General features: G+C 44.5%; 1 protein-coding gene across 1 annotated transcript in view; it reads right to left on the reverse strand.

Moving 5' to 3' along the window:
* Positions 1-26,032, reverse strand: part of NUP85 (nucleoporin 85) — a 354,818-nt gene that overhangs the window by 92,533 nt on the left and 236,253 nt on the right. The gene's annotated exons all lie outside the window — the stretch shown is intronic.

The following is a 26,032-nucleotide window of genomic DNA, read 5'->3' on the forward strand; positions in this document are numbered from 1 at the left end:
CCCCTGGAGTGCTCTTACTCCAGGATCCCCATTGTTCATGACTAGCTCAGCTCGTCATGAGCACACGACCAGTGTACTGCATGACGAGCTGAGCTCGTCATGAGCAGCGAAGGGGTTAAAACGTTATTATATATATATATATATATATATATATATATATGTATATTCAATGAAAAAACCATAGGTTATAGACCATATATAGTTAGGGATTAGCATTTAAAAAACCTTATTTTATTTGCACAAAACCATTGAAATTCCATATATAGTTAGTTGCACTAACTATATATCGCGGACCCGCAATCCACTGCTAATGATGTCACATATTACATCATTCATGACATGGTCAGTGACATCACTGATGACATCACTGATGACATCTCAAATGACATCACTGATGACATCACTGATGACAACACCCAGTGACTGTATGTTTCTGTAAAGTTCAAATATGTCTTACATATTGAAGAATGAGTGGATGTATAAGTGTCTGGATGAAGGATTTAGTAGGTGCATGACTGACTGTATGAGAGAATGATTAAATGTGTCTCACTGAGTGCATGGGTTAGTGATTAAAGTGTCTTAATTTGGCAATCATTATTTATGTTGTTCTGTAAACTGCTGCATGTTTAAATCAGTAGCTATATCAGAAACTATATGGGTTATTGAATGGTTGCCCAAGTATTTGTATGGGAGACTGAGTATGTGTGTAGGTGGCTGGGAGGTGTATAACTCTGTGCATAGATGTGTGAGCAGTTGATTCCCTAGGTGTATGGGTTCAAAAGTGCATGTAGAAACAGCTGTATGGACAGTTGACTGTGTGCATGAGTATATTGGTGAGTGAATGGATATCTCAGTGCTACATGTCAAAGTAAGTACATATGTAAAACACACTCCATGTGAGAGTTGACATATATAAATAACTGAACATAAGAGCCAGTGAATGTGAGAGTGGCTGTATGAATCATTGTGAACTTGTATCAAGGATTGTATAAGAGAGTAAATATGTGTTAGTATATGTTTGAATAAGTAAGGTGTGTATAACTGTATAGTTGAGGAAATGGAGATGTGATTGATTCTTTGCATGACTGACTAGGTGTGTGAGTAACTCCATGGATGTGTGACAGTTTGTGAGTGCCTGTTTACACTGAGTGTATCTATGGTTATATTAGAGTCTGAAGATGTATTATCACATAAATGATATCATCAGTGATGTAATCAGTAATGTCAAATGAGATGTCAGTGATGTCATCAGTGATGTCATTTGAGATGTCATCAGTGATGTCATCAGTGATGTCATTTGAGATGTCATCAGTGATGTCATCAGTGATGTCACTGACCATGTCATGAATGATGTAATATGTGACATCATTAGCAGTGGATTGCGGGTCCGCGATATATAGTTAGTGCAACTAACTATATATGGAATTTCAATGGTTTTGTGCAAATAAAATAAGGTTTTTTAAATGCTAATCCCTAACTATATATGGTCTATAACCTATGGTTTTTTCATTGAATTTTCAAGGTTTTGTAAATGCAAATTCCTAACTATATATGGTCTATAACCTATGGTTTTTTCTGTGAATTTCATTGGTTTTTTAAAAGCTAATATCTATAGCTGTAAAATATATTCTTTATTAAGTGACATATCACGTAGCCCGTGAGACGCCTCATGATGCATCGCATAACCGTGACGTATCGTCTCTGCAGCGCAAACCAAACCCAAAACGTAAGCGCGCCAGAACACGCTTAAAGATATATATATATTTTTTTAACCTTAATTAGACAAAATCCACACGTGCACATATCACAAACGTTCAAAAAACACAATATGTCGGACTCCCGTTACGCTGCCGGTTAACTGCCCGGTTAACGTACCAGGAAGCACCTTTACCGCGAAAAATGACAAATTTTTTTTCTTTTGCCCCGCAGGGAACTTTAATAGCCCCCTCATCAATCCTAGGGGTTCAGGAGGGGTCTGCCTTACCCCTTTCATTCATTTACACCTTTTTTTTTTCCACCTCTTGTCTCTCGATCCCACAGAGAGACAAGATGGCGGCCGCTCCAGACTGTTTACAATGATAACAGCCAATCAGCTTCTCCTCAGACTCCCGTTACACTGCCGGTTAGCTTCCCGGTTAGCTGCCCGGTTCGCGTACCAAGACGCGTCTCTACGGCGAAAAAAATCGGATTTTTTTTTTTTTTTTTTGGGCCCGCGTGGCTCTATAATATCCCCCTCATCAATCCTAGGGGGTCAGAAGGGGTCTACCTTGCCCTCTTTCCTTTATTTTCCCCTTTGTTTTGGCCTCCTCTTGTCTCTCGATCCTACCGAGAGACAAGATGGCGGCCGCTCCGGACTGTTTACAATGTTGACAGCCAATCAGCTACTCCTCAGACTCCCGTTACACTGCCGGTTAGCTTCCCGGTTAGCTGCCCGGTTCGCGTACCAAGACGCGTCTCTACGGCGAAAAAATCGGATTTTTTTTTTTTTTTTTTTTGGGCCCGCGTGGCTCTATAATATCCCCCTCATCAATCCTAGGGGGTCAGAAGGGGTCTACCTTGCCCCCTTTCCTTCATTTCCCCGTTTGTTTTGGCCTCCTCTTGTTTCTCGATCCTACCGAGAGACAAGATGGTGGCCGCTCCGGACTGTTTAGAATGTTGACAGACACCGGAGAGCCAATCAGCTTCGCAAAGTTCCGATACGCGAAAAGTTCGCGAACCGGAGCGCTACCCGGAGCGCTGTTACAGATATATATCTTGTTTTAAACGTTAATTTCTCAAAATCCACTGAAGCACATATATTGAGACCTAGCAAAGGCACATCGGGCTAACAGTCCCTACAATTTTGCCAAGTTTCGTGGAAATCCATTCAGCCGTTCGGGCTAAAAGTGAGGCCAACCGCCCTATGGAAATTAACATGGGAAAAACGCGTTTTGGGACCCCCCTTTTTTCTCGGCCCCCCCTTGACGAACCCCCCCCAAATTTTCAGGGGCTGCTCAGAAACAAAATGTGCCATTTTCCTGAAAATTTCAGCCAATTCCGTCCACAAACGCCAAAGTTATTAGACATAGAATTTTCAAAAGTTCCATAGAGAAAAAATCCTAACTATATATACCTACTGGCTATCGCCAGTAGGTAATATATATATATATATATATATATATATATATATATATATATATCCTACTGGCGGTCGCCAGTAGGTAGTTATAGTTAGGATTTTTTTCAATGCAAAATCTCACAATTCTATTGTGAATAACTTTGGCGCCGGTTGACGAATCCGCCTGAAAATTTCCTCAAATTTGCCTCGCGAAGCTCCGGTCCTTCCTTGAAAGTTTGGGGGGGGATTCATCAAGCGGGGGCCGAGATAAAAGGGGGGTCCCAAAATGTGTTTTCCCCATGTTAATTTCCATAGGGCGGTCGACCTCACTTTTAGCCCGAACGGCTGAATGGATTTCCACCAAACTTGGCAAAATTGTAGGGACTGGTAGCCCAATGTGCCTTTGCTATGTCTCAAGAAATGTGCTCCAGTGGTTTTTGAATAATTTAGGTTAAAAAAAATATATATATCTATTGCCGCGCCCCGGTACGGACACCGGGGCTCGCTCCGGGCGCGCACGGAAAGCTGATTGGCTCTCGGGTGTCTGTAAACATTCGAAACAGTCCGGAGCGGCCGCCATCTTGTGTCTCGGTAGGATCGAGACACAAGAGGTGGCAAAAACAAAGGGGAAAGGACCATAAGGGGGCAGAGTAGACCCCCCCTGACCCCCTAGGTTTGATGTGGGGGCTATGAAAGGGCCCCCGCGGGGCAAAAAAAAAATTTTTTTTTTTGATTTGCGCGGGGGGAGCGCCCGGTACGCACACCGCAGAGCGTTCCATGGGGAAAAAAGAATGATAGGGTTTTAAAACAATGTAGCCTTTTTTTTAATAATTTGGAGGTTATGCTAAAAAACTGATTTTTTTCTTCTTTTTGTTGTTTTATATTTTTTTTATGTTTTTGAACATTTTGTACTTTTTTTGTCTTTTATGAACTATTTTGTATTTTTTTTGTTATTTTTATGTGGAGAAACAAAAAACAGGGAATTGAAAATGGCTCAACTGGAGTTAAAAAAAAATTTGAAAAAAATTAGGGTTTTTTGGGGTAATTGTGGTTGTCACCAGCAAGGAGGATGAGCTTCAGGCTCTGCTCACCATAGGAGATGGTCTTACCACAAAAAATACATGACCCTAAATTCTCCAAACCGTGGTTGTATGCAGGGGATTGTCTCCCTTGTCTCTGATCCCGATGGAGTGGGCTGTTTTCGTTTGGAGGTGCTGGGTGTAGATTGGGGAGGGTTGCTGGCCAGTTCTCTCATCTCTGCGGCAGCATAGTTGTTCGGATGCTTGCGCTGCATGTGCCCAATCATGGTATTATTCCCAAATGAATATTTTTTATTTGGGTACCCCTTGAACGTTCCACGTCACAGATAAGGCAAGTCACCTTTGCCGCATTCACTTTCTTTTTTCCCCTCAGGGATGGAAAAATAACTCCCATACAATGTGTGGTGGTTCTTCTTCTTCTTCTTCTTCTTCTTCTTCATGTTGTGGTGGTCCTCTTGGTGGTGGTGGTGGTGGTGCAGATGCTCCAGCTGATGCTGCTACTGTAGCCATTTCAAAGTACAAAATATACCTCAAATATTTCAAAACAGGTCTTCCTCAGTCAAAGGACAAAGTCAGAATAAGGAAAAAAGGTGGGGGCTTTCATCATTTGGGGAAAAAAATGTCCTGAACCAATGAGAAGTGCTATTTTCAGGTCACAAGACCAGGGGTTTCATCATTATGAAACCAAAACTGTTCTGCACCAATTAAAAGTGTTATTTTCAGGTCACATGACCCGACGCGCTTACAGGGGGGGGGGGGGGGCGGGGGCGTCGCGTAAGCGCGTCGGATGCTTATGTTGCGCGATCGTATGCGCTCGAGTGCTTCCGGGTGCGTTTACGCCGTGCGCATCACGTGGACGCGGAACGTCACAATGATGGTTTCGGCCGCGGCATTGGCGCTAACGGGACGCTCCCCGGTGCGCGACCCGGGGCGCTTTAAAAGACTACGTTTTCTTAAATGGTTTTCATAGAAGTACCTCTGTTGAGGTGCATCACACTCTGTGATTCCGTAGTTAACTGCAGCACATGATTATTGGGCTTGGCTGACTGCAGTGGCTGGACTACACCGGGGTACAGCAGGTCCGAACAGTGAAATGGGGTCTTCTATGATTGAGGAGTTAAAGTATGTGATGATTTCTGTGTACCCCCTCCGATCAGGTGCAATCAACTCTGTGTTTTGGAATCCAACGGCACGTGGCTGTGAGGTGTTAATGACCACTGCCTCTGGCCTACACTGCTGTCAGCAGGGTTCACAATTCAGATCGAGTGGTGATTGTTTAATTACAGAATCCATTAGTCAAGTAACTACAACGTCTATTGAAATACACACAATATCCTTTTAGCACACTTGCTTGAAGAACTTTTTTTTAGATGAGTTATAGGTTTAGTACAATGACCAAGTTCTTCTTGGTAGTGGAAAAGAACACTGAACAACAATCTACACTGTGGACAGCAGAGATCGCAATTCGAATCGTTTTGATTTATTGCAGAGTTTTCTATAATTTATGTTGTCGTATTTTGTGAAGAGGAAGTGAGAAAAAGTATTCATGGATGTCAGTGTGACTACTGCCTTCAATTTACACTGCAGACAGCAGTGTTCACAATTCAGATCGAGTCGCTATTGTAGATAACACAGTCCTTTAGGCAAAAGACATTGCTCCAATGTGCTCTGTCCACACCACGCATAATCGCAGGCTGCGCACACGCTTTTTGTTGCTTTGTGTATTACAAACTGGGCAGCTCAAGCCAACGCCACGTGGCTGTGGGCCCTAGCTGACCGCTCTCTCTGGCCTACGCTGCAGACACCAGTGTTTACAATTCAGATTGAGTCGCTATTGTAGATGATGCTGCGTTGATGGCAAAAGACATTGCTCCTAGTACGGCCCGCCCACTGCACACATCATTGTTGGCTGTGCACATGCTGAATGCTTTTGATGTGGCTATCTGAGTGCCCTAGAACTGATGGACCCTTTGTATTATTTCAGATCTACTGCCTGTGTCTCAGTATACCACAAGTTGTGGTTCTTTTACGGTAGAATTATTTCTGTATTATTTCACATCTACTGTCCCTTCCTTACTGCAGCACAAACTATTGACCCTTTTATTATTGAATCTCTGTGTGTAATCCAATGATTACTGTTGTAGTTGATGCTAGCAGCAACCATTCCCTGAGGGCTGGTTTACACTCACCCCACACGCATCCAGCACAGACGCCACTGGATATGTGACCCTGGTAATAAAAAGGGAGTTGAGCGCACGTGCCCGTACCCACTTCCACTAACTATCTGTGTCTATGTGTTCATTATCTATGCATGATACTGCCCCTGGGCCGTACCACATTACATTGTGCTCTGAACAGCGTATAAAACCATGTAACCTCTGGCAGTGGGGAAAACTTTGGTAATGTAACTTTTAGGTGCATGGCTATCACAGGTGGAAGGCTACTTTACAGATCATGAATATTGATGAAGATGATGGTTGCATGTTGTGTGTAGTGTAAGATATGTGAACATAGCAAAGTTTTCAAAAAAGCTCTACAAGCATAAGAGGTGTCTCATCAAATGCTGTAGAGGGAATGACTAAAATGGGCGGTGTTCTCCAACTGTTACAATGGGAAATGTTATGAACTGATTAAATGCTTTTTTTTTTTTAAGGTCACATGGAAATCGTGCAACCAGCGTGCAAGGAGACTGCACCAACGCGATTGAGAAAATAAATTTACTATAATATAAGTTTATTACAGTTAGAAATATATAAATGTTTAAAATATTTTAGATCACTTGCGTTCATATACACTTTAAAGTTATTTATTGTTTTGAGACAAAAGAAAATGAGGCAATGGCGTAGCCGGAGCGACACTATACGTCTGACGTAACACAGGGCCTGGCAGCGTGCACTCGTCGCATTCGCAGCGAGCGCGACCCCATACGTACATGACATAACACGTGGCTTGGTACTGCGTAGCCGTAGCATACCAAAGTAGCAGCTGGCGCGACTTCATATGTATATGTTGTTACGCGGGACGCGGTGCCACGAACCCGTCGGATCCGAAATGCGCATCATTTACGAGTTTAGCAATATGGCGGATAGGATTCGCGTGCTGATAGAGCTGGGTACACTACCGGTACGGGACTCTAGTTTCCTCTCCCCCCCCCCAAAAAATCATATACATATTTTTGGGGGGGAAGATATAAAGCATTACATAATTTTCAAAGTGAAAAAAAAAATGGATAATAGAGTTCCAAAATATTAGAAAAAATATAGGTTTTATAAATATAAAAATATGAAATTAACATTTAAACTTTCGAAATTCACTGACAAAACCATAGGTTTTACAGTTATAGTTAAGAATTAGCATTTACAAAACCTTTGAATTAACTAAAAAACCATAGGTTTCAGGGACGTTATGTTACTTGGACATTTGACTCGTATAAACCAGAGAAATTCACCCGTTATAGTTAGTTGAGCTATAACTCGCACGCCCGCAATGCACTGCTGATGACGTCACATATTACATCACTCATGACATCTCAAATGACATCACTGATGACATCATCCATGTGATAATCTGATCCACATACTGATGCCCTAATATAAACTTTGATACACCCACTCTAGAATACAGACTACTATTTGTGAATCCATAGACACAACAATGCCATATAATACATACCACCCACTATTTCCTAGGTCTACACACACACACACACACACACACACACACACACACACACACACGCATATCCAGTCACTCACACATGCAGTCACACATCAATACAGTACTATAATATGCACTCATACACCTATACATACAGTCACACTCCGCCACTCATACATAGTTAGTCACACACCTAGTCAGTAATGCAGTGAATCAATCACATATCTATTTACTCATGTATACAGTTATACACACCAACTCGGCTATTTATACACACCCCACATCACTTATTTATGCAGATACTAACACATACTTAATGTCTTATACAATTACTGATAGAAGCAGACACTCATTTATACACCCACTCTTCAAATAACTTACTCTCACGTATAGTCATTTATATACTCGAACACTCACATATACTGCCTTAAAACATATGTAGTTACTCACATATATTTAATTATTTATTTGTTTATTTTCTTATATAGCGCAGGACTCGACCCCCGAAGGGGTATCTCCGCGCTTGCGCTTTTAGATAAGAATTGCCCAATTGGTCCATGATCTATGGGATGGTTGATAATTTATATATTTTTTCTTTTCCTAGGAAGTCAAGAATAAGTATGTTTTTAATGATTTCCTAAAGGATGGGTAATTCGTGGTTTGTTTCAGCGTGGGGGGTAGGGAATTCCAGAGGATGGGACCCTTGTAGGAAAGAGCTCGTCCTCCCTGCCTCGATCTCCTAATCCTGGATATCTGAAGTAGTTGTAGCTTATTGGAACGCAGAGAACGTCCTAGAGTATAGAAATTAAATTTTTCAGACAAATATTTAGGGCCAGTGCCAAACAAACATTGGTGTATAGTGCAACAGATTTTAAATTTGATGCGTTGTCGCACCGGCAGCCAGTGGAGTTTGTTCAGAAGGGGGCAAGAGGAAGTCCTGGGCTGGACATTAAGGACAAGTCTCGCCGAAGTGTTTTGGACTACTTGTAGTCTGTTGAGTAGATCCTCATTAGCTGAGAAGAACGGACCATTACAGAAGCCCAATCTACTGATCACCAAAGTCTGGACAAGTGTTTTCCTGTGGCTATCAGGCAGGAAAGGAAAGACCCGCCGTAGTAATCCGATGACACGGAAGCAAGATCCGGCCACTTGACCTACATGTTCTTTGAGTAGTAGTGCCTGATCTAGTCGCACTCCCAGGTTTTTCACTGTCTGTTTAGGGCTTGGTGCTGGTCCTAATTCCAGAGGCCACCATTCAGGGGACCACAGAAGCGTGGCCTCCCAGAACAGCATGACCTCTGTTTTGCCTACATTGCACTGGAGGCAATTTAGGGCCATCCAGTCTGATACTGCCCTCATTCCATCCGCAAAGGATTTTTTAAATGCGGGCGTAAGAGTCTTACAAGGGAACAGAAGTTGAGTGTCTTCAGCATAAGACACCGGGGTGAACCCATAAGATCTTACAATGTCAGCCAAGGGGGCCACATACACGTTAAACAGTGTGGGGCTTAGGCATGAGCCCTGTGGCACTCCCTTGGTGAGCTCCCTAGAGATGGAATGATGGGAGTCCAGCCTGACTTCTTGTGTGCGGCCTGAGAGAAAACTCTCCAACCAGGACAGCGCCGTACCTCCTAGGCCCACTTCCTTTAGACAACTGAGAAGTACTGCATGCGACACCGTATCGAAGGCGGCGGACAGATCTAACAGCACCAGAATCATAGATTCCCCCCATCCAGTTGCATCCTGATGTTGTCGATCACTGAGAGGAGGGCTGATTTGGTGCTGTGATTAGGTCTGAACCCAGATTGAGAATGGTCCAGACCTTCCGCCGCTTCGATTTATTTAGATAGATGGGTGTTCACATGCTTCTCGGTCATCTTACTGAGGTATGGTAAAAGGGAGATGGGCCGGAGATTAGAGAGGTCTGTCCATGGGAGTGCCGCATTCTTCCGGATAGGTTCACACCGCTCTTTCATTCCGAGGGCACTTGTCCTCCCTAAGCGAGAAATGTATTACTGATTGGATCAAAGGTCCAAGCAGGGTGCTCAGGGGAGCAACCAGTTTGGCAGGCAAAAAATCATCAGGAGACCTCAATTTTATATGAATAAAGGGGGGGGGGGGGGGGGGGTCTAAGACACAAATTGCTGGAAAGGACATTAATGATGTCTCATTCTTCAATACACCTTGGCATAGATGTATATGAAAAATATTTAAACTTTACAGAAACACACATTCACTGGAGGATGTCATCAGTAATGTCATTTGAGATTTCATCAGTGATGTCACTGACCAGGTCATGAGTGATGTAATATGTGACGTCATCAGCAGTGTATTGCAGGTGTGCAAGTTATAGTTAGCTCAACTAACTATAAAGGGTGAACTTCTCTGGTTTTATATGAGTCAAATGTCCAAATAACTAACGTCCCTGAAACCTATTTTTTTTAGTGAATATATATATAAATATATATACATACATACATACATACACCACACACACACATATATATATATATATATATATATATATATATATATATATATATATATAAAGTCAAGAAACCTCTGAAATTCCAGTAAGAGCTTACCGACCTAATAATAGCGCACTCGACATGGACTGTTTATGACCTCACATATTAAATCCCTCATAACATGTTAATTAACAATTGAGGACATTACTGATGACATCATTCAATCACTCCATTGCACAGAGAGGGAAGGGGAGCTAAGAAAGGAGGTTCAGTACCCGTGCTCCCAAGACCAAACGTCAAATTCACTGGAGGATAACTTTTTGATGGTGTGAATGCCAGACCTCCGATGGTCAATTTAACCTTTTGAGACAGCGGCTTCCCCCGTTGAGGCAACCCCATGCACTATTTGAGGTTGGAGTGGTTCTGAACCACTGTCACCTGATTCAGGTTTATTCAACAGTGTGTATAATACCTTTTGACCCCTGTTTAATTTTATATTTAATGTTGCACTTTTCACACTTTTGTCCGGTCCTGATAAAACACCAGGGATCCAGGAGGACCATTAGGGCGTGAAACATGTCGACCCCATGACCTTTTCACTAATCACTGTTTGTAAATCGAACTAAGCCCCCTCATTGGTGGAAGGTTGCGAGAGTTTTTTTCCTGCTGTTAATCATACCGAACGGATCAAAGAATACATATTGTTTGAGGTACCGTTACAATATTTTTAATTCACCTGCACATTTACCCCACAAACCCGCACTCACCACTACTGTGTTCCTCTTAAAAGATTTCGGCTAGAGAGCCCTCTCGCAGGGCCGGCGGGGGACTGCAGCGTCAACCCCACGAGGAGAAAAAATACCCTATGATGAAGCAGGACACCTTAACAGGTGTTAAGGCAACTATTCAAATTCGAGGAATTTCCCAGCTATATCTATATTTCTTTTCCATTTAACCTAATATTAATCTATTTTAGATGAATCACTACCAATCTCCTGTTTATGTACTTCCTGCAGCCCATTAGGCTAGCATCCTTCTACAGGAACAGTTACCCTCCAGTGAATTAATCATTCAATCACTGACACATTGCCCAGTAGGTGTTGTGGAATTTAAGTGACAAAACATGCTACACCAATGGACACATTTCTATTCCCTTAAAGCTTCACATAACCCTCAATTTTAAGTCAATAGGGTGACCGGTATACATTTACCACTGTAAAGACACCATTATAACAATTTTTGTTTTAAAACAAACTTTGTCAAGTTGCACAAAAAGTGCATGGCTCTGTACTCCAGAGTCCACTGCAGAATCACATTACACAGTTATATGGCAGCAATTGACCTTTTTAAGAAAACAAGACAAGCAGTACAATGAATGGATGAATGAATGAAATTAAATTAAATTTGTACCGCGCAACTAAGCCCGTAGGCATCAAGGCGCATAACCAAAGAAAATCATAAAAAGGCAAATCCAGAGCTAAGGATAGGCTTTGGCAAATAGCCACGTCTTAAGAGCCTTCCTAAAGGCTTGCTTTGAGGGAAGGGATTTAATCTCAGACAGCAGAGTGTTCCAAAACCTTGAAACCAAAGTTGAAAAGGCTCTGCCACCCCACCTAGCTCTACGGACACGGGGGATTGATAACAAGAATTTGTAAGCAGAGCGCAAAGATCTGGCAGGGGTATACGGAATTAACAGATCCCTCAGGCCTCCAGATCTGTTTGTGGCCAAAGCTCCGTGCTCCGTAGATCAGACAAAGGGACTTAAAAGAGATCCTGGCCTCAATCGGAAGCCAATGCAATGCTTTTCCGGCAGCCGTGGCAGAGGCCCGCCTAGGGAGATCTAGCACAAACTTTGCGGCGGCATTCTGCACCATTTGAAGTCGCATTATCAGACTCTTGTTAATGCCTAGATATAAGGCATTACAATAGTCAAGTCTTGAGCCTATTAATGCTATTACAATTTGCTTTCTGGCTTGAGGGGACAGGTAATGTTTTATCTTCCTCAAGATGTTTATTATGCCCCAGCATGTGGAGATAGTCCTATTTACTTGCTGACCCAACCGTAAAGTAGGGTCAATCATGACTCCTAAGTTCCTGGCCAGGGCAGTGGGTGTCGGGCACACGCCCAGGGATGAAGGCCACCATTCCGCCGACCAAATGTCCTCCTTACCTCCGAACACCAGAATTTCTGTCTTCTCGCCATTGAGCTTCAATGAATTGCAAATCATCCATTGAGCCACTGCCTCCATGCAGTGTCTAAAATTGGAGGCAGCCGAGATGACAGGTTGGGCGAGAGACATCAATATCTGCGTGTCGTCGGCATAGGAGACTACCTCCATCCCGTAAGATCTAATGAGCCTGGCAAGTGGGGTCACATAGATGTTAAAAAGGGTCGGACTTAATGCCGACCCCTGGGGGACCCCACACTGCACAGGAAGGGATGGAGATAGGAACTCCCCCAGCTTGACTCTCTGTTCCCTTTGGCCGAGGAAAGAGGTCAGCAAACTAAGTGCGGACCCCTCAACCACTATCTCCCTCAGTCGAGATGTTAACACTGAGGGAGACAGGGTATCAAACGCAGCCGTGAGGTCTAGCAGGATGAGGAGGGTAGTCTGGCCCTTATCCACTCTAGTGCGGATGTTATCAAGCACAGTGGTAAGGGCCGACTCCGTACTATGCTCTCTCCGAAATCCATGCTGCGAGTGATCTAAAAGGCCAGAGGTTTCCAGAAAGGCAGCAAGATGCTGGTTGAGATGTGTTTCCAGCATCTTTGCCGGGGCTGGGAGCAGCGAAATGGGGCGGAAGTTTTTGAGAACACCCGGGTCCAATGTAGGCTTTTTTAACAGTGGTTTAACCAACGCTCTTTTCCATTGTAGAGGGAAGGTCCCATCCCTCATTGCCCTGTTCATGATCTCTAATAGCAGAGGCAGGAGAGTCTCCTTGCATTGTTTAAGAAGTTTCAAGGGGCAAGGGTCTAGGGGAGACCCCGACCTAGTCTTGAGCAGGAGAACTTCAAGTTCCTGGAGGGAAAGGGGTGGAAAGCTGGACAAACACCCTGACGGTACCTCCTCGGAAGATGTTAACGAGGGGACAGGAAAGCACGGAGAGGAAGATAGTGCCGACCTCTGAGATTCTAGAGCTGAATATATGTCCACAATTTTATATTGAAAGAATTGTGCAACATCATTGCAGAGCTGCTGTGAGCTAACAACAGGATCCGGCACCTTCAATGATGTGAGCGTGTCTACGATCTTAAACAGCTCTTTCGGCGAGGAGAGTGAGGAGGTAAGAGAGGTAAAATACTCTTGTTTAGTCCTTATCACCTCCATTTTGTATCATTGAGAATAACAACCCCGTACCCCAACTATTCCGCCCCCAACCCCCCCAGGATGCGCAACCACCACCGAGACCCACCCACCCGAGCACACACACACGCCCCATACCTTCCCCCCCCCCCCCCCCCCCCCCCCCCTGCGCCAGGCCCAACTGCCCCATCCCCACCCTCATTCCACCGAGATACCATCTGTTTCGGCCGGGGGCTCCAGCCACAAGCCCCTATAGTCAGCCCACTGCTTCCAAATTTTGTCGTGCTTACGCGGGCACCCCCGCACCACAAAGATTGGCTCCTCCAGCCCCATGCAGAAGTTCAAACCATGTTTCCAGTCTGCCACCGAGGGCGCCCGCGCATCCTTCCACATCTGCAATGCAACATGCACCGCTCCCCTCCCCCTCCCCCCTCCCCTGTTCCCCCTCTCCTCCGTTCCCCTCCACCCCCTGTCCCCCCCCCGTTCCCCTCCACCCCCCTCCGTTCCCCCCCCCCTCCCCTCCACCCCCCCGTTCCCCTCCACCAGGCCCCCCCCGTGGACGCCCATGCACCCACCCCATCTCGCACCCCCAGTACCCATAGCGTAGATTTACGAGGGTTCATGTAGAGCCCGGACGCCTCCCCAAAGATTTGCATGATCTCCAGTATCCACGGCCCCGACTTATTCAAGGCCGTTAAAAAGAAGAGGACGTCATCCGCATACAGTGCGATCCTATCCGAGAGACCAGTAGCCCACTCAAATCCCTCCAGCTGTGCGTCAATGCGCACCCAGGCCGCGAGCGGGTCCATAGCCAGGGCAAATAAATAGGGCGACAGGGGGCCCCCCTGCCTGGTGCCACGATGAAAGGAGAAACCAGACAATACTGCACCCGCCACGCGGACCGACGCTGTCAAATCATTGTATAGCAACCTCACATTCGACAAAAATCGGGGCCCAAGATTGAGCCGACGAAGGGCAACCAGGTAGACCCAGCTCAGGGAGTCGAACGCCCTGTCCATGTCTGCCAGTAGGAGCGCCGCTTGCACCCGTCTGCCGGACCGCTGCCAGAGCCACATGGGCCTGTCCTATGTTGTGCTGAGTTGCCCTCTCGGGCATGAACCCCGGCCTGGTCTGGGCGGACCAAAGCGGAGATATATGGCAGAAGCGGTTAGCTAGAGCCTTGGCCAGGACCTTCGCCTCCACATGAAGGAGAAAAATGGGGCGGTAGGAGGCATGTTGACCCAGAGGCCGACCCGGCTTATGGAATACTACTACTTCCGCGTGGGGCCAATCTGGGGGGAGGCGACCAGTTTCCCTAGCCTCCTCCACCGCTGCCCGATAGTAAGAAGCCAGCTGTAGATTGTACTGGCGAGGAAACTCGGCGGGAAACCCGATAGGACCTGGGGCCTTCCCAGTATTGAGTTCTCCCAGGGCTTTGCCCAATTCTTCCATCGATAAGGGAAGCTCAAGCCGTTGGCGCGTATCATCGGACACCGCTTTAGGCGGGAGATCCGCAATAAACTTGTTGACTGTCTCCTCGGGGAGACACTCCCGCGAAGCATTCAGATCAGCATCAAAGGTGGCAAAGCTCTCAGCTATGGCCCTGGGGTCTGTTAACGGCACCCCATTCTCATCGAGTAGCCCAGGGAGGGCCTGTGGATGAAAAACGCCTGGCAGAGACGTATTATAACTATTTTACAGGGGCAAACACCGTGGTATCAATTGCTGGGTGATATATTGTCAACAGCAGCTCTGTCCTTTCTCACAGATTTTTAAAGATAAGGCTTTGACTTTAAGTCACAACCGATTTTCAAACATATCACTGCAATTCACATCAGTGGTACAAAGCTTTACCTTGTTTAGCGAAGTACTTCCTCTGTCCAAACCTTTAGTGATTTTCAAATAATGCATCATATAACTTTAAAAAATGCACAATTATTCTTTTCTCGCGGGCTTATGCTATTTCCATTTTATCAACCCACAAATGTAAACTCACTGAACCTACGCTGCATATGACAGTGGTCTTATCATTGAGGTAATTAATTAGGTCACTTGAGCGGTCATCAGTTATGCTGTCATTTAACATGTCATGGGTGATGTAATATGCTATGCCACAAGCACTACATGGCAGATGAGCAAGTTATAGTTCGCTCAGTAAACTATAACAAAATTGGAGACTCTGGTGTTGGACTTTACCGTGGGGCCTGGTCAGTAGATTCGGCCTACAATGAGTATATGAGTGACACGACGGTCTCTGTCAATCTGGAGCAATTAGGATAAATTTGATGTGGATTTGCACACGTTGGCAATTACTACTGGAATAAGCTGTATCAGAGGAAAAGCTTAGACAAATTATTTTGACCGATTGATCAAGCTGAAAGGTGTTGACCAGTTAATAAAGTTGATCAAAAGAAAAGGCCAAACCCCACTAAGTTGGGTTCTGGTGCCCTGGACGTGAAGTCTTGGCTTTGTTTGCCCTGGTAAATAATTCTGAGAAATTGGGTCTGCAGGTTTGGACTTCCTGGGATGTGTAGTGCTATTAGAGATATACCTCTAGTCAATGCCCAAAGCCACATGCTTGCGTTTGTTTACAGATAGTTGTCTTTGTCTTTTTCCTCCTTGCTTGTTTGTGTAATGCATGGTAGTGCTGTCTGTCAAATCATGATGTTCATTTATTCTAGAGAGCGTAGAAAAGCCTTGAGGGCTAGGAAAACTGCCTTCCGCTTTAATATGTGGATGGGAAATATTTTCTCTTCGGCAATACAAAGGCCCGGTTTTGTGAGGTGACCAAGAAGCGCCCTCCCCCTGCTCGTACTATGATTTGCTTCAGTGTTTTCTTTGCAAATATGCTCCTTTTAAAAGATTCTGGCCCTTTATCAACCATGCAAGAGATGGTTTTGCTTGCAGTATTAAATAGAACTCTCTCTTCCGAAACCACTAATCTTCAAGACACTGTCAGAGATGTCTCTAACAATCTTGCATTCAATGCTATGTAAAGGTAATATTCTATAGAACTCGGAAGGGATGGAACTTGACGAATTGCGGATGGATGAGCTTCTCGCCTCTGAAAGAGATAGCCTCCTTGTTGTGCCCATCTTTGCTCCCAAGTATGTTAGACTTTGAAATGGTTTTGGAATTGGTTTTTCTAGGTTGAGAGTTGAAAACGAGTTACTTACCTGCAACGTCAGTTATCCAGTATTGGTATCTTTCATAGAGTCACATGCTTAGAACCATCCCCGCCGACGAGGTGGGAGTCTCGTGGTACCATAAAACATATACACTATAGTCATAATAACATTAAACCATAGGCTACAGTGTATAGCAAAGTCACTACAATAGCCTATCTCAGTCTTTTTGTAAAAAGAACCAAACTTGGAAATCAGCCAATCAGGCAGTAGCATCCCTTAGAACCTTCCTCACAGAGAGGGAAACCCTCAGATTTTCGTAGCACTAGTGACTCGTTTTCTTATCCAGTATTGGAGTATCTTTCATAGATTCACATGCTTAGAATCAGAGTAGCTAGCAGTAAGTAATACTTATATACATAGTGAATGGTGGGTATCATAAGACGTTCAAGAGATACCATGTCAAACCAATGTAAAATATACAAGCATCTATTTTGTCTGTAAAAATAAACCATACATATACACAATAATGGCCATATGAAATAGAAAATCTTTACAATACCAAAAAATAATATATTCTTGCCATCAGGCTTAACTCACCTAAAAAGGTTTCGTAGCAATGCTTGTCCAACTGATGACTCAGCTTCTGTTGCCAGAGTGAAAGTATGTATACTTTTCCAGGTTGCAGCTCTGCAAATCTTGTCCAAAGAAACCAGCAAACAATGCCGTGGATGAGGACACTGCCCTGGTAGAATGAGCTTTCGGCTTGTTTGACAAAGGACCGCCTGCCTTGCAATGGCAGAACTGAAACGCAGATGCAATCCACTTTGAGATGGTAGTTTTTGAGATTCCTGATCCTTTTTTAGGGCCCCCATATGAGAGAAATAACTGGTCAGATTTTCTGAAGGACACAGTCCGAGATATGTAAAATTTCAGGCATCTTTTGACATCAAAGTATGCAGAGACCTCTCCGCCACTTAGATGGATTGGGGAAGAATGTTTGAAATACTACAGGCTCATTGAGATGAAATTACATTGGAACTTTAGTTATGAGGGATTAGTTCGCAAAAGGACGTAATCGTTAGTGAATTTCAAATAATGTTGTCGTATAGTGAACGCCTGTAACTCGCTGACCCGTCGGGAAGAGGTGAGTGCCAACAGCAAAGCGGTCTTCCATGAGAAATGTAATATCTGCTTTATGAATGGGTTCAAATGGATGTTTCATAAGCTGCTGTAGCACTACATTTAGCCTCCATTCTGGAGGAGGAGCTTTAACACCTTGGCTGCTGTGGCTTTTCCCCTCCTGTGCTGTCATTTTATGACTACCATTGTTCATGACGAGCTCAGCTCGTCATAAGCACAGCTCCACTGTGCCTCATGACGAGCTGAGCTCGTCATGAGCATCGAAGGGGTTAATAGGTGGAAAAGTCCTAAAAAGTCCTTTCAGGAACTGTTTAATGAGACGATTGGAACAAAGTGACTCCAAACCTGAAGACCTTCTGTATGTAGAAATAGCGGTCAAATGCAATTTAACTGAAGCGAACCTTAGACCAGACTTAGAGAGTGATAACAAATAAGGCAGAACCTTATCAGGAGAACATTCCAGTGGATGTAGATTATTATTAGAGCACCAGTTTCAGAATTGTTTCCATTTTAAGGCACAGGTTCGCAATGTAGAAGGGGCTCTTGCTTTATCCAGAATGTCTCTGCATTCCTATGGCAAGTTTACATCTTTGAAATCTGTGAGTCCAGGAACCAAGAGAAATATCTATGATTTCAGAAGCCAATCTCTCCTTCCATAAGGATCTTCCTTGCCTCCATCTTTTTGTCCTCAGGCAAATATTCCATATATGGCGACATATCGGACCACAATTGTCGGTCATATCTACTCAAAATGGCCAAACAGTTTGTAGCTCGGACCGTGGCACCTGCCATGGTTGTAAAACGTTTTCCTATGTTATCCAGGTGCCTCCCATCCTTGTCAGGGGGAGCTGTTATAGGAGTGGAAGGATTCAGAGATTTTCTTTTTGCTGCCTGAGAAATTACAGAGTCTGCTTTAGGGTGACCCGTAAGGCAGGCAGGAGCGTCATCCAGCGCCTTGTACTTTGTCAATCCGAGGCAGAATTGCAGGAATAGAGAATGGAGTTTTCATGATCTTTACTCCCTCTTCCCATATGTGATCAATTATGGGAATAGAAATTTAAAATCATGCAAAAAACACTCAGTCTTTTGCACTGGCATAGTCAGATGAAATCTTGTAGATGGTCTCTCCATAATGGCATCAAACCCTCCTATGTTCTCAGGAGGAGAGTCTGCAGCCGGTGGAATCGGTGAAGCTGGATCTGGGATCAGATATTCGTCCCATTCATCTACGGCAGTAGGCGAATTAGGAATCTCTCCGTCCTCTGCTACCGTGTTATTGTCATCGTCTTGCAACAGCTGTGAAGGTATTGTCACCTGGGGCTCAGAAACTGGTGTTGCAGGTGTCACAGTTTGCATCTCTACAGAAGCAGAAATTTGTTGCGTAGTATGAGGTGGAGGGGAGGAAACGACTATTATAGTCCTTAAGCATTGCTGGAAGGTCTTGTAGCAAAGATGCTGGCATTTGAACCATTGGGTCTTGATGGAAAACTTCTTGAGGTTCTCTCAACGACTCACATGGTTCATAGTACTCTTCCTCTTCATCCTCCTCTTGATACTTTATCCTGAGCTGTGAAGGGTCACGTGCCTGCCCATAGGAATCATCATCAACTTCAGATTCCTCCAAATAATGACTGGGAGCCAAAGGTGAAATGTGGGACACGATAAAATTGTCTCTTAGACGACAATTTAGAACTCAGAGTAGGCGTAAATTGCAAAGGCGAGGGTTTTTCACGCCTTAAAGTAGCAGAAATATATGTTGACGCTGACTCATATTTTGCGGATATCGATGCAACATTTGTCATCATCGAAAAAAAACAAAAAAAAATCATCGACGTTGTGATCATGGTTGTCGTCGACGGAAAAGACATCGTCCACGATGTGGTAGTCAACATCATTGTTGAAGTCGTCGTCGACGGTGGACTCGCGTCGACGGTGGACTCGCCGACGAGGGAATAATGATAGTCGACGGTGAGGTCATCGACGGCATCGTCGTCGACGGTTGGCTCGTCGACGGTGGGCTCGTCGGCGGGATCCTCGACGACGAAGCAGGCGTCGACGAGATATGAATTATACACGGCGTAGGGATTCTCGTCGACGGCGCCGTCGACGAAGACTTCGCCGACAGAGTCATTTTCTTCAACGCTGAAGATCCACTCGACTTTTGTAGTGATTTCCTTGTCGACAAAGATGTTCTAGCTGTCGACGGAGGGACCTGAAGAGATTTTGAGGTAGTTTTTTGAGAAACCTTCACCGTATGTCTAGATTTTTCATCAGAAGAGAATTTCTCTTTTTTTTTAGGAGGAGCGACCTGCTTCAGAAGATGAAGTTTTCAAGATCTTACTCATTTTCTCAGGAGGATCTCCAGATCTATCTCTTTTCTTGGAGATGGGGGTGGACACTTGAGAAGTAGCACTTCCTTCACCTTCAAAAACCCCTTCAGATGATTTCAATTTCTCCAACCAAACCAGCAGGCATCCTTCACGATCTTTCAAAGTCTTGGCAGGAAAGTTTCTGCAGATCCTGCAGTCTTTGACTGTGTGCTGAGTAGAGGCAATAAATACACTCTTTATGTGGGTCCTCAAAGTGAAGTCTTTTCTTCCCACAGGAAGAACAGGCCAAAAATAAGCTCTTCTTCGAATCAGACATATTCTTTTCTCAGGAAGAAAGGTAAAAGGAAAAAACTGAGCAGAGCTCAGGGAGACTCCCTAACACACGAGGTGCGGTAGAAGGTAGAAAATCTGAGGGTTTGCCTCTCTGTGGGGAAGGTTCTAGGGGATGCTACTGCCTGATTGTAAAAAGAACCAAACTTGGAAATCAGCCAAAAAGACAGAGATAGGCTATTGTAGTGACTTTGCTATACACTGTAGCCTATGGTATAATGTTATTATGACTATAGTGTATATGTTTTATGGAACCGCGAGACTCCCACCTCGTCGGCGGGGATGATTCTAAGCATGGGAATCTATGAAAGATACCCCAATACTGGATAAGTGAAGGTTCCCCCCTAGGCCTCTGGTCCCCTCTCTTAAAGGGCTTTAAGTATAGGCCTGTCAAAGGCAAGATGGAGTGGGACTTGGTGTGGGACCAGGGTGGTGAGGCTTACCTCTGTAATCATCTTGGGCATGTACCATGAAAAGTTTATCCTCATGTTCTTTGATAAACGTTGTGTGACTGTGGCTGAATTTATTGCAGGACTTTGACACATTATAGGGGCCCAGGCACCACAAACGCATGTTGTGGGTCTGAGAGTGGCATATGTCTGCCACAAGAGTGGCACCCCTGAATTCCCAATAACTTTTCATAATTTCACACTGCAGATCAAAACATTTCGGAAATCTTTCCCTGGGAGCAAATCTGGATAAGCATTATAGAGCCTGGGGAAACCAGGAACCCACGTGGTGCGCCAAGGTGGCACCATAGGCAGCTGAGACATGTCTGGAGAGATTTTTGTAGCCGAAATGCAGGGTTGGATTGCGATGGAAATTCGGCCCGGGGCACTCAAAACAAAAGTGGACCATAATTGCAGCTCTCAACCATTCCTGCTGAAAAAGGTAATTTCTTATCCGTTTGTCAGATTTTACTTTTTAATTGCAAAGTTATTTTAAACTTTTGCGTTTTGTTTTTTTTCTCTAATTTCATTGCGAAGTATTTGAATGAAAGTCCTAACCTCAATCTGAGAAAACTGGCAGCAGGCACCTGAGGCTTGTCTGTCTGGTCGTTGTGACCTGCTGTGTGGGACAAAAGCCTCCTCCTCACACCAACGACTTGTTAATTGCACTGCTCAAAAGACACACCTCTCTCAAAGGCTCAACGAACGCCTCCTGGGGCCCAGCACGGAAGGAGGACCGCCACATGATGGCATCCTCCTGACGGACTATTGTCATTCTGCAAATATACAATTAATGGGCTAATATGTGGCCTGCTCAGACTACCTCTCACCTGACACTAGAAAACCAGCCCAGGTATGGAATATGCTACTTACCAGTATGCATCTGTTCTTGGCATAGAGGGCTGCAGAGTGGTACATTATGAATAGATCGCCATCTGGTGTTGGGCTTGGATGATTGCACCTGTTTTTCTCTTGGAGAAGTCTTTTGTAGTCACGAGGCTGGTGACTCCTCCCTTGGGTGATAGTGCGCATGGGCATCGGCTCCATCCTTAGATTGTTTTGCCATAGTAGGGTAAGATGGAGTAGTATGATAGAATACAGAAAGAGATGCCCATGTAAGTGTATCTAAATAAGATAATGTTGGAACAAACACGGGTTTCCGGGGAGACAGGGAGGGCATGTACCACTCTGCAGCCCTCTATGCCAAGAACAGATGCATACTGGTAAGTAGCATATTCCGTGCGAGGCATATGGGCTGCAGATGGTAAATTATGAATAGATTACACAGCAGTTACCTCCCTAGCGGTGGTCACCGGTGTCTGTTGCAACAGTTTGAAATAAAGTTTTTAATACAGCCTGGCCCAAATTTGCTTGTTGTCTTGCCTGCACGTCAACACAGCAGTGTTTTGTGAAGGTATGCGGTGTAGACCAAGTTGCTGCCTTGCATATGTCATCTAGGGAAATGTTCCCTAAGAATACCATAGATGCCCCTAGTTTGCGTGTAGAATGAGCTCTAGGGGGAACAGTTAGTGTTCTTTTTGCCTTTATGTAACATATCTGTATACATTTAACAATCCACCTGGCAATACCTGCTTTAGATATAGGGTTGCCTTTATGTGTTAGGGAAAACGCTAAAAATAGTGGTTTAGTTTTTCTGAAAGTTTGTGTTCTTTCTATGTAATATAATATTGCCCATTTGACATCTAGTGTATGTAGGGCCCTTTCTGCTACCGCCTGTTGCTTTGGAAAAAAGACTGGTAGTTCCACTGGCTGATTGATGTGGAATGCTGAAATTACTTTAGGCAAGAATTTTGGGTTTGTTCTAAGAACCACTTTATTCTGGTGTAACTGTAGAAATGGTTCTTGTATTGTTAATGCCTGTAACTCCCTCACTCTCCTGAGGGAGGTAATGGCTATAAGGAAAGCCACCTTCCATGTAAGAAATTGCATTTCACACCTATGCATAGGTTCAAAAGGTGGTCCCATTAGTCTGGTGAGTACTATGTTGAGGTTCCAGACTGGAGAAGGTGGTAGTATTGGTGGAATAACTCTTTTGAGGCCTTCTATGAAAACCTTGATTGCGGGTACCCTAAACAGGGATAAATGTTGCCTGTTTTGTAGGTATGCTGCTACAGCTGCAAGATGTACTCTAATGGAGGTATAAGCAAGGTTACATTGCTGTATGTGTAGTAAGTAGCAAATAATATTTTGTGTAGATGCGTCCAGAGGGTTGATGTTGTTACCGTTACAGTATACAGCAAACCTTTTCCACTTTGCTGCATAGCAGGCTCTAGTGGTGGGACGTCTTGCTTGTTTAATAATTTCCATACAGTTTGGAGGTAAATTTAAGTATCCAAATTCTAAGACCTCAGGAGCTAGATCGCTAGGTTCAGTTGTTTGGGATCTGGGTGCATTATTTCTCCATGGTTCTGTGTAAGGTGCCTGGGTAAGATTCTTAATTTTTGGTGTGGCACCTGTGAGAGTTGTAGGAGCGTGGTGAACCACGGCTGCCGTGCCCACGTGGGTGCTACCAATATCATGGTCATTGAATGTTGTTGCAGTTTTAGAACCACTAATGGAATTAGTGGGAGAGGGGGAAAAGCGTATGCAAATTTGTTGGACCAATTTATCCATAATGCATTGCACTGCGACAGGTGGTGTGGGTACCTGGATGCGAAGCTTTGGCATTTTGATGAGTGGCAAAGAGATCTAACTCTGGTTGTCCCCATCTTTGGAAGAATGGTAGCAGTATTTGGTTGTGCATTCCCCATTTGTGTATTTGTTCTGACTCTCTGCTTAAGATGTCTGCTATCTGATTTTGAACTCTTGGAAGGTGTTTGTCTAACAGATAGATGTTTTGAGGAATGGCCCATCTCCAAATTTCCTGCGATAGTCTGGATAGTTGGAGAGAGTGTGTCCCCCCTGTTTTTGAATATAATACATTGCTGTCATGTTGTCTGTTCTGACCAGGACTGCTTTGTTGACAACATGCATTTGAAAAGCTTTTAATGCTAGAAACACTGCTAGTAGTTCTAGATGATTTATGTGCAGTCGTTTGTGCTGTACACTCCATCTCCCTTGTACTGTGTATCTCTCCATATGAGCTCCCCATCCGGTGAGCAATGCATCCGCTGTGAGTATCACTTGTGGAATTGGCTCTAGGAACGACCGCCCTTTGGAAATGTTTGTTGTATTCCACCACTTCAGAGAGCGATGCGTGCAGTCGTCTACCAACATCAGATCTGTAATCTGACCTCGAGCCTGATTCCACTGTGTTGCTAGACATTCTTGAAGCGGACGCAATTGTAGTCAGGCATATGGGATTAACAGTTTGCAAGAGGACATCATCCCTAATAACTGCATGAACACTCGAGCTGGTAATGAGTGTTGCGGTTGAAATCTTTGAATTAGGATAATCGTCTGAATCCCGACTGGATTGGGGTATACTATAGCCTTTTCTGTATTTATAGTAGCCCCTAGATATTGTTGAATTTTGCTTGGTTGCAGGTAGGATTTTGTGTAGTTCACCGTAAACCCTAGCTGGTGCAGCAGTTGCATTGTCTTTTGTGTGTTTTGAAGACATTCTTCTTGTGACGTGGCCTTTATTAGCCAGTCGTCCAAGTAAGGGAAGACAAGTATTGCTGTCTTAGGTGTGCTGCAACCACTGCTAGGCATTTTGTGAACACCCTTGGTGCTGTTGTGACTCCAAACGGAAGGACTTTGAATTGATAATGTCGTCCTTCTATTACAAATCTGAGATATTTTCTGTGAGCTTTGTGAATTGGGATATGAAAGTAGGCGTCTTTTAGATCCAGTGTAGAAAGAAAGTCCCCTTTCTTCAGTAAAGGAAGTACTTGTTGTAGCGTGATCATGTGGAAATGTTCCGAATTTATGTATGCATTGAGAGGTCTGAGGTCTAGTATAGGCCTTAGAGATCCATCTTTTTTGGGAATTAGGAAGTATAGAGAGTATCGAATATGCTACTTACCAGTATGCATCTATTGCTGACATCCATATCTGTGCATAGATCGCCGCCTAGTGTTGGGTCCGGATGATTGCACATTGTTGTCCTGGAAGAGTCTTCGAAGTATCACGAGATAGGTGGCTCCTCCCCTGGACTACAGTGCGCATGGGCATCCTCTCCATCCTTAGATTGTTTTTCGCCATTGTGGCAGGAGTGTAGTACAGTAAGTGATGACCATGCTAAGAGTAATTCTGAGTGCTGCAGCCGCTACAGGCGCCGGGGAGGAGGGCGGGCGACATGAATGTCAGCAGCCCTACATGCCAAGAACAGATGCATACTGGTAAGTAGCATATTCGGTTCGAGGCATGTGGGCTGCTGAATTCATATCTGTGCATAGAATATATAGCAGTCCCTCTATTAGCAGCGGCTGCCCGTGCCAGCTGCAGCAGTCTGAAAAAGTGTTTTTAGAACAGCCTGCCCTACAGCTGCCTGCTGTTTGGAGTGCACATCTACGCAGTAGTGTTTTGTAAATGTGTGTATGGTAGACCATGTGGCTGCTCTACAGATTTCCTCTAAAGGAATGTTTCCAAGGAAAGTCATGGATGCCCCCAACTTTCGTGTTGAGTGGGCTCTTGGGGGAACCGTTAATGTGCGCTTAGCCTTTTGATAGCAAATCTGTATGCACTTAACGATCCACCTGGCTATACCTGCTTTTGAAATGGGGTTGCCTTTGTGTTGTGGTGAAAAGGCAACAAACAGTTGTTTTGTCTTCCTAAAATCTTTTGTCCTATCTATGTAGTACATTAGAGCTCTCTTGACGTCTAGTGTGTGGAGCATTTTCTCTGCCACTGAATCCGGATTCTGGAAGAACACTGGCAGTTCTATAGTTTGATTCATATGGAACTGTGAATCCACTTTAGGCAGAAACTTAAGGTTAGTGCGTAGTACCACCCTGTTGGAGTGAATCTGTAAGAATGGCTCCTGGATAGTTAGTCCCTGAAGTTCACTAACTCGTCGTAGCGATGTGATTGCTATTAGGAAAGCCACTTTCCACGTCAAGAATTGTATCTCGCATGAGTGTAGAGGCTCAAAAGGTGGTCCCATCAGTCTGGTAAGGACCACAT

The sequence above is a fragment of the Lissotriton vulgaris genome, chromosome 7 (assembly GCF_964263255.1).
Source record: "Lissotriton vulgaris chromosome 7, aLisVul1.2, whole genome shotgun sequence".
Taxonomy (NCBI): Eukaryota; Metazoa; Chordata; class Amphibia; order Caudata; family Salamandridae; genus Lissotriton; species Lissotriton vulgaris.